The sequence below is a fragment of the Furipterus horrens genome, unplaced genomic scaffold, assembly GCF_987537825.1.
Source record: "Furipterus horrens unplaced genomic scaffold, mFurHor1.1.pri manual_scaffold_10, whole genome shotgun sequence".
NCBI lineage: Eukaryota > Metazoa > Chordata > Mammalia > Chiroptera > Furipteridae > Furipterus > Furipterus horrens.
Window position 1 is genome coordinate 20,556,397 of NW_028327180.1, and position 15,297 is coordinate 20,571,693.

At 39.8% G+C, this 15,297-nt stretch overlaps 1 pseudogene; it reads left to right on the forward strand.

The window, feature by feature from the left end:
* The first annotated feature begins 10,499 nt into the window (after positions 1–10,499).
* Positions 10,500–13,383, forward strand: LOC149999337 (protein-S-isoprenylcysteine O-methyltransferase pseudogene; annotated as a pseudogene).
* The last annotated feature ends 1,914 nt before the right edge of the window (positions 13,384–15,297 follow it).

Genomic DNA, 15,297 nt, shown 5'->3' on the forward strand with positions numbered 1-15,297 from the left:
CCGTGCCCCATCTGGCTCCGTTATTGGCACTGAGGTTAAAAGAGCTACTTCCTCTGAGCTACAAAACCAAATAGCACAATTTAAGGTGGTTCTACCCTCCTCTCCTTGGTACATCTTAAAGCAGTGAGCCTCGACCAGCCAAGTGTTCTGTACAGCCATCTCAAAATAAAATTTTTTTTCAGTTTTCTTTCCAATTTTTGGATGATTAAAGATGAATTAAAAGAGAATTCTATACTGCAGAGTTATTACTTGATTAAACCTGATGATTGTTCAGCAAGTAAATGATGGTTTTTAACTTAATTTTTTATAATACCAGCCAAGAATGCAAAGGATAAAGCAAAGAAGATGCCAGATCACAAGATGTAAGTCCTGGGATGTAATTGAAAAGGCATAAAGAACGTACTCCTTGAAGCTTCACGCATTCTACTTAGGGTAGGCTTAACTGGCTATGTATTGCTATGTTTACATGTCATGATTATGGTATGTTTTTAATGTAGAGACAAGTAAGAGCTTCCATTGTTGAGAAAGTTTTCATGATGATTACATCCTATAGAGATGATAATAATCATCTAAATGTGTCTTGCTTTAGCAGCAAGATACTGAGTAGTAATTAGGTCACAATGACCAAATTTGTAACCAGTATCTTAAGTGCACATTGATAGTAGAGGATGAGAAAGATTGTTAGAACTTAAAACTCATTTCTGAAACTTTAATTATGTTAACTGAAGGAGTATCATGGAATGAAGACTAGGAGTTAAGGATCTTATTTCTACCACTCTCTAAAGGTTCATGAGACATTTTAATGAAACAGTGTTCTCTGTCCTATGCACTTCTCTATTGATATTCAAGGAGGTACATTCATTTACTGAAAATAAAATAATACCTCTAAAATCCAAGTTAGTTACCCATAGCAAAAATATATACATAACTATATTAGAAATAGTCAGAAATTGCAGCATTTTTAGTAGGCACTAATCATTTTTGTTTGTTTACTGTTTTTTCCAGATGCTTCCTCCCATATCCCATGATGTTTTTCTGCAGCGGTCGATTTCTGTGCTGAAGGGACGATTCATCTTGAATTATGTACTGCTGAATTTGACTCCCTAATATTTTAAAGTACTGTTTTAATTTACTTACATAAGCCATATTGGTCTGTAATATTCTTCTGTTTTTTTAATAATTTCTATCAAATTTAGTAGTAGTTTGTATTGATCTCATTCAATGAGGTGGGCATTTATTCCACTCCCTCCAAATAAGTTATGCAAGATTAGTGCAACCTTTTGATATAACTCATCAGTGGAACTATCTAGGCCTGGAGTTTTCAGAGGCTTTTTGGAAAAAATGAAGAAATGTTATAATAAATATGTATCTATATCTTCCTGTGATAATTTGGTAACTTTGTGTATTTCAAAAATTCATTCATTTTTCTAAGTTGTCAAATTTGTTTGTATAAAATTGTTCATGGTATTATTTTATTATCCTTTCAATGTTTTTGTTGATAAGCACACTATCATAAGACTTTGTTTAAAGACTCATTACTTTTAAATTTTTTAACATTTTTAATATTAAGATCCAGCATGCTATGAATTTTATCCCCCTTCTCATTGTATGAACTGTCTGAAAGAGGTCTTATCTACTTCCATAATTTCAATAACCCTTTATATTAATTATATCTAAGCCTGACTGCACACAAAAAATATTGGGCTGCTTTAAAAAAACAATTGTTACATTCTATACTTCTCTCCAAACCAATTAAATTTCAAGTGTAAGGCCCAGACCTCAATGCACCTGGACATCTTTCTCAATGGCTCTAACATGCAACTATGGTTGAGAATCATTGCTTTAAATGCTCAAGCTCCTAAACTCAAATCTCTGCTAAATATGCTTTGAAGAACCTGAAGAAATTTTTTTCCCAACTACCTATTGAGAAACCTGCATTTATTACCTTCATTTCTGAAGCTTGGTCTTCCTTTTGTATTTTTTTCTGTATAAACCAACTCAACTGAGTCAAATTTTTATTAAAAACTTGTAGTGACTAAAGCATTTTGGAAAATACATTCACCCATCTAACTACTACCTAATCAAGATTGCATTGATATTATCCCAAAGGAATCCCTGCTGCTCCTTTGCATTTATTTGCTCCATCCCCAGCTGTAGTGACCACCATCTGGCGTCTGCCAACTATAGGTTAGCTTTGCTGATTCTAGAATTCCACAAAGATGAAGTCATATTGTGTGTTTAATTTTGCTTCTAGATATTTTCCTCTCAGTATATCATTGAGAGACATCCATGTTATTGTATGTATCAGCTTCTTTTTTCTTTCAGTTGATGGACAGAATTTCATTGTATGACTATTCACTAGTCAAAAAACATTTGAGTTGTTTAGAGTTGTAGGCTATTATATCTCAAAATGCTTATCTTACACCGATAATGAAGCTCTTGTTAACTGTACATAGTATATATCCAATAAATGTTTGGTAAATTTATATTTGAGAAATTTAAAAATATTTATTAAAAACATCTTTTCATTGTCTAAGAAAAAACAACACAGTTGACTAAATAAATAAATATACATGTATTAATTTAATTATAAACATGAGTAGTGGTTCAAAAAGCCAACTAACTTGAGATATGTCCAAAACAAAATATTATTTTAGTAAGTAATTAGAGAGTTTTATACCATGGACAGAATTTAGAATAAAAGAAAGATGAGGTAAAGTCTCTGACTTTGAACAGTTCACAGTCCAGTGAGGGAACTGACAAATAATTACACTATAGTTCCATCATGTAAAGTGAAATAAGAATAAAGCCACGTTGTAATTCCTGGAGAGGGTGGGGAAGGCACCTCCTGTCAACAAGGCAGTAAGCATTTCAGTCTGCCCATGACAGACGCACAGGAGTTCAACATCAAGAGAATGAGAAGAGAACTGGATTCCTGAACAACTTGTACAAAGACCTTTTTATATAAAGGGAAAGGAGAGTGTAAAGACGTGGTGTATTTAGAGATGAGTGAGTGTAAATCTGTGTGATTAGGCAGAAAGCAACAAAGGCTAACACTGAAGAAGCAGGCTGAGGCCAGGTAAAGGAAGAGTCTGTGTGCCATGCTCAGCATGAAGGGGAGGAACGCAGAACTGAAACTCTGGAGTGCAGATACTGGGTGTGAACTTTCATTCTAGACACATGCTGCACCATGGAGTCGTCCTCTGTGAACTCTAGAGAGCTGGGTAGCATAGGGGTGAACGGGGTATGTATGTCTTGAAATTTCAGTGGAACACAGGCTTCCATTGGGATTTAGAGATAACGTACATGCTGTAGTGACCAATGGCTGTACCCATGGAATTCCAGGGAGCATGAACACTTGGAAATAATAAGCAAGTTTGTTTTTTTAAGAAAAGAAAACAGGCCTAAGCTGTCAAAACAGAAATTTTCTGCCATGATGACTTCCTTTTTGCCAAATATTAAAGTCACTTCTTAAGGTCAAAGATTAGTTCTGGATAATTTTTAAAAATGAGTTATACAAAAAGTTGAGAGGGATAAAAATTTTAATAGAAACATAGACAATATTCCGTGTCAGGATAACAGTTAGCAAGTAATGCATAAACACATGTTCTAGGATTGTTGATTTGCCTATTTAAAGTGTAGAAGTTGACTGCCAATAGGCTGTTCCTCCCATCTGTGGACACTGTTTTCCAAATGTCAGGGAGAATTTTCTCTCTGCTTTATAGCATTTTTGTACTAGACAAAAATTGATGTATTTGCCTATACCTTTGCAAATACAGAGACCATCTGTATTTGTCAAACTTTCTGAACATTGCAGGATTCTGGGCTGTGTACCTCTCTTAAATTTCTCCTGGTGACTTACTATCAATGGCTGCATGTGGAAGACAAAGCTTCCTCAGCTCTGCAAGGTTGAGAGTGGTATGAAGTGAGGTCACGTGACACAGCTAATGGGTGAAATTCTCGGGTTGTCAAAGACAGATGACCCAGTTTGTGGACCACCCAAGTCCCTTTCCTTTGTCCTGCTACCTTATTAGTGGTTTTTTTTTAATTCTACCAGACAGTGAGAGGAGGAATTTTAAAAAGAAAAGAAAAGAAACACTTAAAATTTTCAGCTATGGAATATCTAAGAAAATTTGATTTTAACTTCTGTATATAAAATGGAAAGATATAATAGTTCAACATATATACCAATTATTATAGCAAAATAATATTTTTCTTAAACTTGCAATAAATTGGCTTTAACTCAGTCATGGCTTTGTGATGATCATAAAATGGAAACAGAAGGGATGGCAGGGCAGAGGAAAATATGGAGCGAAGATCCATTTCATATTTTGAGCTAAGTTCCTCACTGGGTACCAATAAAATGTTCCACTAAGCACCAAGTAGGCACTCTGCACTATTCATAGTGCCCCCTTGGCCGAGGATGGACTTTTGACCATTCTTCTTACCAGCTTTACATGAATGATACAAATGTCTGTTCAGAGGTGACGACCCAGATTCCAAAGAAATGCATGCACTCATAGAACAGGCCCAATGTTCTTGGCTGCTGTGAGTGACAGAATTTTAGGAATGGAGGAGATTTCTTCTTCAGATGAGTAAACAAGAATCCAGAGAAGGTAGAACTGAGAAATGCCACTTCACCTTTGGTCTTCCTCCCCAAAACCCATAACTCTAGTCTAATTTTTTAAAAAACAAAAAGACAAATGTCAATTAAGGGGCCTTCTACAAACGAAGTGGTCAAAACAAAGTCATCAAAACCAAGCACAAACTGAAAAACGATAACAGCTAAGAGGAGCCTAAGGAGACATGACAAGTAGACACAATGTGGTCTCTGTATGGGCTGCTGGGACAGAAAAGGGGTGCTGGGTAAAAATTAAGGAAATATGAATACAGTATAGACTCTAGTTAATAATTTCCAAAAAACAGGGGAGTACTTCAGCAGCTCCGAAGTAATTCCCCACTCGGGAAATCAAGGAGCTTTTCTGCAGCCATCTTACTAGCTAAGTCAGGAGAAGCAACTCGCTAAAAAAGCACATTTAATTTCCAGCGAGGCACCTGTACACCATTATTCTATTCTTATTATTTTTATGTTCTCACAAAAATGTTACAAAGCCTCTATGTGTTACAGATAAGAAGATAGAGGCTTTCAGATTTTTATTCAAGCCACATAACTTCAGCAAACAGCTGAGATGTAAACTTAGGTCATTCGAATCCCAAAGCATGTGCTCTTTTTAGTTCCACTGTTACAGGCTACTACTAACTCAGTTTTCTTCTTTGGGGATAGAGGAGGAAAACCTACCTCCTATGGCTTTTTTTTTAATGGAAAATATAGGCAACTACAATGATATCAGAATGAAACCTATAAAAATATTATTCTGATCTGTTGTGGAGTTTCTCATGAGGTTCAATAAGTATTACAGGATTTTCTATTCAAATATTCATTTCAGTAACAGATCATTGTGGAAAAGGCTAAGTGATATCAATTATTCTTTTTTTAAAGAATATTTATTTATTTATGTTTAAAGAGAGGAGAAGGTAGAAAGAGAAAAAGAGGGAGAGAAACATCAATTGGCTGCCTCTCGCATGCTCCCAACCAGACACCTGGCCCATAACCCAGGCCTGTGCCCTGAATAGGAATCGAACTGGTGACCTTTTGGTTCACAGGCCAGCACTCAACCCACTGAGCTACACCAGCCAGGACTCAATTATTCATTTTTATTGCAACTCTTTGTGTGTGTGTGTGTGTATGTATGTGTAATAGCCATTTATTTGACAGAGTTGACCATTAGAATTGAGCTAAGCTCTACATGAAAACATGAAGTAGCTATAATAGACACATATATTCCAAATGTCACATGCTATTATTATTATTTTGATAAAAACAATACTGGAGATCACTTTCAACACTTGAATCACTTTGAGGTTGCAATGCTGTGATGTAAGGTCTGTGCACTGACTGTCCCAGGGTTTCTGATTATTTTTCTTAGCATGATATTCTCAAGATCCAGCCATATTGTTACAAAGGGCAGTATTTCATCTTTTGTTATTACTGAAGAGTATTCCATTGTATGTATGTATATAAATATCACATCTTTATCCAGTTATCTGGCAAAGGACACTGGCCGTTTCCATGTCTTGGCCACTGTGAATAATGCTGAGTTCCAATGCAGCTCAGAATCCTTGTCAATACATCATTCCCACTCTGGGATGACAGCCAGGGCAGCAGCCAGAGGGGCGCCAGTGGGAGAGGTGCCCAGAAAAGGACCGAGCACTGGGCAGGTGGCATTGTTCTCCCTCCTATTGCAACTCTTTTACTAGCTTATTATTTCCCTTTGTGGCTTTGTAAGCTCAACCAGCTTTGTTCTCTTTGGACATAAAAATACTTCAGAAAATGAACAGCAAGTACCACAGATCAAATTCCAATTACTTTATAAACTAGGAACTATTTTAATTAGTTTTGGTTGTTTGCTTAAGACATTCTTTCTGATTAAAGAATTACAATTTAATACGGAAGAGCAAATTTTCCTTTTACTTTATTTCACAATTCATCTCTCTTCTCTTTCATGTACTTGTATACACCATGAGGCTGATTCTCATTCTTATCTTGGGGAATAATAGTTGGTGCACCCCTTTGAAAAACTAAGCCATGCTTCATTGCACTTCTGTCCTCCACTTTCTCAACCTCGAACTTACTCTGAATATTTCAGCAAAATCCGACTACATCCTCTGTAGAAGAATAGGGTTGGAAGGATGAAAAGCCGAGTACCTGTACAGACATAGGCACGTCCAAGGTCCATTTGTGGAGATGGGGCGGCAGCTGCCGTGTTTCTGGTGATGCTCTGTCCTGTGGCTGCCATGAACCTACTGAGACCATGAGCCCTCCTCTTTGCCACTGGCATGTTCCTGCTCAGATGGAGGAGGGAGCCGTGAGAGCGTTGTGGCACTGTTACTCGAGTGCTGACACACTGTCATGGCACCAGTTAGAGGGGATGTGTGAATCCCCCTATCGCAAGGGACATTTAAAAATAAGTATTAGATCATATGGTAGCTGTCTTTCTCTGACTGCCTTAATTCACTTACCATAACAATCTCCAGGTCCATCCGTGCTGCTGCCAAAAGTAAGAGTTCCTTTGTTTGTACAGCCGCACAGTATTCCACTGTGTAAATGTATCACTGCTCTTTTATCCACTCATCTACAGGTGGGCACGTGGGCTGCTTCCAAATCTTGGCTCTTGTAAACAGGGCTGCTATGAACATAGGGGTGCATATATTCTTTTGGATTAATGTTTTGGGTTTCCTCATATATATTTCCAGGAGTGGGACTCCCGAGTCAAAAGGCAATTCCACTTTTAATTATTTTTCATTAGCATTTAATTTTTTAAGTATGTTTTATTGATTATGTTGTTACAGTAGTTCCAGTTTTTACCCCTTTGCTCCGCTCTGCCCAGTACCCCTTCCCCCAGCAATCCCACACCCCTTAGTTCATGTCCATGGGTCATGCATATAAGCTCTTTGGCTTCACCCTTTCCTATATTATTCTTAACTTCCCCCTGTCTATTTTGTACCAACCAATTATGCTTCTTAGTCCCTGCACCATTTCCCCATTTCTCCCCCCCCCCCAGCTGATAACCCTCCAAATGATCCCCATACCTATGATTCTGTTCCTGTTCTGGTTTGCTTAGTTGGATTTTGTTTTTATTCTTTAGATTCAGTTGTTGATAGTTGTGAGTTTGTTGTCATTTTAGTGTTCATAGTTTTGATCTTCTTTTTCTTAAGTAAGTCCCTTTGACATTTCATATAATAATGGCTTGGTGATGATGAACTCCTTTAGCTTGACCTTGTCTGGGAAGCACTTCATCTGCCCTTCCATTCTAAGTTATAGCTTTGGTGGATAGAGCAATCCTTGTTGCAGGTTGCCTTTCATCACATTGAATACTGCTTGTCAGTCCCTTCCTGCCTGCAAAGTGTCTCTGAGAAATCAGCTGATAGTCTTATAGGCAACCCCCTTTAGGCAACTCTCCACCTCTCTCTTGCTGCCCCCCAGGACTCTGTCTTTATCTTTCACCTTTGGCATCTCAGTCATGATGCGTCCTGGTGTGGTCCCCTCTGGGTCCCGCTTGCCCAGGGCCCTCCATGTTTCCTAGACCTCTATGTCCATCTCCTTCGCAAAATTTGGCAAGTTTTCCTCATTTTTTTCAATTCTTGCTTCCTCATTCTGCACTGGTTGACTGTTTTTTTCTTTCTTATGTTCCAAATCATTGATTTGAACCCCAATTTTCTTCCCTTCACCATTGGTTTTGTGTGGATTTTCCTTCGTTTCACTTAGCATAGCCTTCACTTCTTCTCTTATGTGTTTGCCATACTCAAGCATATCTGTCAATCCTGTGAGCATCTTTATCAGCAGTGTTTTAAATTCTGCATCTGTTAGGTTGTCTATCTCCTCAACTGTTAGGTTGGCTATCTCCTTGTCGCTTAGTTCTCCCACTGGAACCTTGATCTGCTCCCCCTTTTGGGCCATACTTCTCTGTCTCCTCATCTTGACAGGCTCCTGTGTTTGTTTGCCTCCATGTCCCAGGTAGAGCTGTCGCTCCTGTTCCATTGTAAGGGGTGCAGCCTTAGGGATTTGTCAATACAGGGCGAACTGTTTCACCACGTTATGGCACTGTATGTGGGGGAGGGGTCCTAGAGGGAACAATGCTGCCTGCCCAACACTCGCCCCTTTTCCAGGCACTTCTCCCACTTTCACACTGGACTGGCACCCCTATAGCTGCTGCCCTGGTCATTGTTCCCAGAGTAGATGGGTCTGCAGATGTTCTAGGACTGTGGAGGCCCTTTAAACAAGCAGACTCTGCTGAGACCGGCAGTTTCTGCCTTCACCCCAACCCCCACTGGTCTGCACAGTCAGAAGCAATGAGGCTTGATTTTCCCCGGTGCTGGGACCGTGGGCTTCGAGGTCTGGTGAGGAGCTGGGAATACTTCCCAGGTGTCCCTCCTGACTTAAAAATGTGTGACTGCGCTTTCTGTCAGCCAGCTACTGCTGCCACTGCCACCACTGCTGCTGCCACCACACCTCTCCACCCTGGCTCCTCCCCTCCTACCTGTCTGGATGGGTATTTCTTCTTTATATCTTTGTTTGCTGGACTTCCATGCAGTTTGATTTTCTGGAACTTCTGGTTGTCTCTAGTTTTGAGGTAGTTGTATTCCTTCTTAGTTGTGGAGGGAGATGCAGCATGTCTGTCGACGCCTCCGTCTTGGCTGGAAGTACCCGTTTTTAACTTTTTGAGGAACCTCCATACTGCTCTCCATAGTAGCTGCACCAGTCTGCATTCTCACCAACAGTGCAGTAGGGTTCCCCTCTCTCCATATCCTCGCCAGCACTTGTTTGTTGATTTATTGACCATGGCCACTCTGACAGCTGTGAGATGATATCTCATGATTTCAATTTTCATTTCTGTGCTAATCATTGTGTTGAGCATCTTTTCACATGTCTATTGACCATCTATATGTCTTCTTTGGAGAAGTGTCTACTCAGATCCTTTGCCCACTTTTAAATTAGATTGTTTGTTTTTTAGTGTTGAGTTTCATAAGTTCTTTATAATTTTGGATATTAATCCCTCATCAAATGTATCAGTCAATATGCTCTCCCATTCAGTGGGTTGCTTTTTCATTTTGTTGATGGTTTCCTTTGTTGTGTAAAATCTTTTTAGTTTGACGTCATCCCATTTGTCTATTCCACACACTTTAGGCTGTGAAATATAACAATGCAACAAGTTTGATGGTCAAAGTTTGCTGTCTTCAAATTTTACTTAGAATTGAAAATGTAACAAGCAGCTGATTCAAATTTACAACTCAGCTGTTTTACGATTGGAGTAAAAATAAAACATTTTTTTAATATTAAAATGTTTCCCTTTTATACTTTACAATTTCTGTTTAGATTTTTTGAAATTTTAAATATAAAAGGAGAGGAATAATTTTTATTATGCTAACTATTATACAAAAAGTTAAGAAGAAAATTATTTATATGAAAGTATTACTTACTAAGTCGAATTCATGTTGCTTCAGTTGCTACTGAAAGTAACTGTACCATATTTACAGCAGAATTCCAAATCTAGAGGTGTTCTGAGCCACTGTGCATTATACTTGATATGCAGAAAGTTTAGTCCTTCTGAAATCATCCATTGCTCGGTGCTCGTTCCATCTGTAGTTCCTGGGAAAGGGGCTAGCTCACACATAATGTACAAATGTGAGGGTCTCTCTGAAGCTCCTGACTTCCTCTTCTGGGGAATCCACAGCTTTGCCATCCTTCCAGGGCTGACCCCCACCTCCCACTGGCTGCTGGCCCTCCAGGCATTTTTCTCTCCATCTTGCAGAATAGTTCATGCTTTTCTTCCACCAACTCTTAGGTACATTTCCCACAGCAGAGCTGTTGGACACTGTTCTTATTTTATAATGCAGACGGAAGTGGGGGCGATGAGGGGAGACAGAGGCCCTGAGGTATCATGGCGGATAGCGTGTCGGCCAGGCTGGGCGGGTGTAGTCTATTAAATAAGTCCCCTTATCTCCCTACCTGCTCACAATGTCCATGCCCTGCGTCTCAGACCGTCCACTTCATACTGTAATTTCCCTTTCTTCCTTCCTTTCTTCCCTCCTCCTCTCCCTTCCTTTCTTGTAATACATTCTAAACTTCTATGTGCCAGGCATTATGTGAAACTTTTGCAGACCCTGTTTCTCCTGAGCGATCCCCAATCTAAACTTATCTGCAACCAGTTATAACAGTGTTCGTGTTCTTTTCCGTAAGAGTTGTGTGTCATCCAGGGCTCTAAACTCACTCCAAATTTTAGAAAGAAGAAGCCTCTCGTTCTCTCTACAAAAAATCAGGAATTCCCATGCTTTGTCCTTTTGCAATCCCAACAGGATGTGAAATTAAGAAAAAAGTCTTCGAGATCAAGAGACAACAAGTGTTTCCATGTGTGGGAAATGCCCACAACCTTTTCTTTCAGGGACCCAGCGAGTATGTGCATTGCCACAAAAGATCTCTAGGGGGCAGTATGGCCCATGCTGCAGCTCTCAAGCATGTTAAATATTCAAAATCTCAGGATGATTTTTGTGCATTGGTTTATCTTTATCTGGTTAATGAACCGTTTCTAGGACAAAGGTCACTAAATGAGAAAGCAAGGTGTGTCATTTTATCACTCCTTTTTTGTCCTCTTTTTCTGGCATGTGATAAATGGAAAGACGACCCTCAGGACACACAGCCCTACTTAGTTTGAGGAGTACCATTTAGAACAGATGGCTAGTGGTGACAGATACAGAGAAAGTGCTGTAACTGGGAGATTCGTTTCCTGGTTTTAAGTCTCACTGGGGAAGCAAAAGGGGAAAATATGGGGATCCTCGATACTGACTGAGAAGCTGGTTGGCATCCTCCTGGATTTTAGAGTGTGTTTAGAGCATTGTGTGACTCAGGAAGACTCTTAAGTGTGTATTTGCTATGAGGCATCAGTGAGCAGACCCTGAGAAAAAGGGACCAGCTAGAGGGGATGAGGATCCTGAGCAGAACCAGACTGGATTCACTGCCCAGACCCAGCATACATAGATCTAGACCCTTGTGATTCTGTCTGTGGAAATTCAAACACTATGGAGCATTGTCACACTAGTACTATAATAAGGATATTGTAGATTACAAAATTTTGATGTTGTATTTTTTTTAATCTTAAAAGAAGTTTTAGAAATGAATAACTATAAAGTATGGGTAATTTAAGAATAACATGACTCCATATAATACAGGGATTTTCATGCCACCAGTTCATGTAACTAAAGGTTATACTGGCATTTACTGAATAAGATTTTTTTAAAATATGAGAATAGAAAATGTGCAAGGGTTTTGTAGAGAAACCAGAATATTTGGCATATTTATCTATCTATACCTTCCATGATGTGTTCTAGTAAAATTTAAAAACAGGTGAAATTAATTAATTCTCATATATTTGGGAAAAAGTGTTTGAGATTTGACTGTCTTTGGAGTTAAAGATAATGACAGCGCTAAGGGTCCTATAAGTAACAGGAGAATAAACAATATCCTTAAGTAAATCATATTGGGAAGATATATCAACTACTAAAAACTTGAGAAAGTTTTGCAAAATTACTTTATCTAGGAGCTGAAGCTCAAATCAATGAAACAGTTTTCTTCTTTTACCTCAAGAGTTTATTACTAGTTTGTGTGACCACTAAGCATTGCAGCCTCTCGTCCTTGTGGATCTCATTCTGCCTCCCTGTAAGACCTGAGCAGTACTTGTAGTTTCGTATGGTGATATGCTACTTGGTGCAACCAAATACAGATTTACAGGGAAGCTAAGGAAGGTTAAGCCCCAGGGCCTCCCTTGCCAAAGCCCCTGGGAGAGCTGGGAGTTGCTAGGAATTTTAAGGTCTGCTAGGTGAGAAGGGTAATCCAGTCTTCAACTAGGAAGCCTGTGTGTGTGTGTGTGTGTGTGTGTGTGTGTGTGTGTGTGTGTGTGTGTGAAATTCTAATTGCCAAAAGAGATCTCAGAAGAGACCTAAATCTGTAAGTCTATCATTTATTGGAATTTTAAAAGTCATTTTCTTCCCTTCATACAAGGAAAACTATTCTGAGTTTGCTTTCTTGGCTTCACATTAGGCTGTGGGGTGTTGCTAGGTTTTAGCCAATTTTCTTGGTATCATATTGGCTGGTTGCATCTAGTGCATGCCCCATGCCAGTGTCGGATTTTTTCCTGCACTGTGATTTCAGTCCCTTGAGAGCCTTCTTTCTAATCCCTGACCTGAATGTGAAACCAGTGGCTTTCAGATATATGTGCTCCCTCCCTGTCATTGTTCCACTGTTCTGAACAGTCAGTCACAACAGTCAGTAATTCCAAAATCTGTGCTTGGATTCCCTTCTCCTGAATCACAGTCTGGAGTACACTGTGGCTGCTCTTTTTTCTTGGATAGAGTTCACACCTGAAAATATCTTTTGGCCAGAACCTGAAGTAGATTACCTGGCTCAGTGCCACAGGCCTACTGCCGATAGTCTTTGGAGAATGCCTGAGGAAAGTAGCAATGTTTACAGCTGGTTGCAATTTGAACCACGTGGTGCAGAATGAAAAATCAGGAACCAATAGTCTTGTGACAAATGAGTGTAGGCCTGTTTCTGGCATCCTTCTTATGTTAGGTAGTTTTACTGTATCATCGAAACCCAGGTGATGCTGTGCAACCCCATCTGTGGCATTGGTGAGTCTTTTGCAATCAAACCGAAGAGGAAATTTCAGTAAACTCACTTTTTTTTTTTTTTTTGGTGAGGAGTACCTGGAGTTTAACAAGCAAATGCCCAGAGGGCTGCCTATTATAAAAGGGGTCAAGGTGGAGCTATAACTCACCGGGAGGGGGGGGGGGCTCCCACTCCATGCACCCTGGGACAAAATGGCTTTTGGTCAGCCACTCTGCAGAATGGATTTGCTTCACCATTTTGTGTCGCCATTTACTCTTCTAGAATGTCACTCAAAACCAAATGGTCAGAAGGCCTTAGAACCAGAAGAACCCCCACCCTATCTCCAACTTCCCAAAGCAATCTGTTCTTGGGCTGAATCAAGATAAGATGTAGATTAAAGATGGACAAGGAGCAAATAACAGCAATATTCAGCAGTCCCTCTGGAGTGTGCCCGGGGGTGATCCCAGGACACATGCCGCCCTTCGAGGCCAAAGTTCATTTAAGATATACTCAGGAGAGGTGGACTCATTATTCTAAATAAGGCTACAGTTCAGCAGGAAGGGGTATGTGAGCACCAGTGCTTTTTAGCGTTAGAAATACATTGAAAATCTTTAACCGAAAAGCACAATGGCAAGCTTTAACTTTCTTATCTGTCCTTAGTGCATGGGTATGGTTTTAAAGACATTTCCTTATAAGGCACTTTAACTCTTGATATATTTAATTATATTTACATATATATTTTTATAAACAGCCGTATAAATTGCAAGGGGAGGGGGAGTCGATGTTTATAGCCCCACGTTTTATTTGGCAGAAAGCATCACCACTTAGATGGTTTGGGATTTGGCTGAGCACCTTTGTGTTACCAGAGCACCCCCGGCTAAGAACCCACGGGCACCTGCCCTTCTCCCAAGAGGAGCTGTTACCAGTGACAGGCATATCAAAGATGTGTCATTTGTCCCTTATCCACTTACTGAACACCAGCTCTGTGCAAGGCATTGTTAAATGCTGAGAAATATTCCTTGGCATTTATTTGAGACTTTATTCTTCTACCATAGTGTATATATTTTTTAAAATCTATCAACGATTGATTTCTATGCAGTTCTCAAATTTTCATCCCTAATGCCATTTCAAACTATCTTCCAGAGGGGTTTAAGAGCATACACAACTACAAAATTTAAGTAGATGCATGAAAGTCTTAAAAGGGGCAAATATTTCCAAAGGACATTTAGTCATATTTTCATTTTTCAAGTTTAAGGAGAATAGTTGGCTTTATGAGAAACACATAAAACCTTTACAGACCCTTCTTCAATTCTGGACTAGGCAGGAACTTGGTCTCAGTGGGAGATCTTTCTGTGCAGTTCTGCGGTGGTACCGGGATGTGTGAACATGAGGTCAGCAGATCCCTGGATGGAGTCAGCCCTGCCACCACACCCACCAGGCCTCACACATGGCTTTCAAGGAGCCACCTCCCTCACCATCTGGAGAATGGGGGTCAATACCACCTACTACCTCACAGGGGTGTTGTGAAGAGTTAGGTTAAACATTTTTAATACTTAGATGAGGGCTGACATTAATGGAATCTATATGAGGGGAACCCCCCAAAAACCAGAATTATCTTCTGGTGGGTGGGCCCCTTGTAGTGCAGGCTTCCCCTGCTAGGTGAGTGTTCTAGGAACCCATCTGTATCAGTGCACCAGCTGGCATTGTTGTGAGAGGCTGCGTTTGACTTCAGTGAATTTTTTTTGGAGAGTCTTTCAATGTATTTGCCCGTTTCATGATGGGTGATTTACAGGCACACCTGCCCACACTGCACTGAGTGTTCAGCAGTTTTTCACCAAAAATGGCATGACATCCATGCCCCACCTTCCCTATTCACCTGATCTCACCCTGAGAGACTTTAGTTTCCTTGGATGAAAGAAGTCCTGGAAGGGAGACATTTTGCTGCTATGGAAGAGGTGAAACAAAATACGGCAGAAGCACTAAAAGGCATCAAAATAGACGAGTTCAAAAACTGTTCGGAGCAGTGGAAAAAATGTCTCGGTGGGTGTATTGCATCGAATGGAGAGTACTTGGAAGGT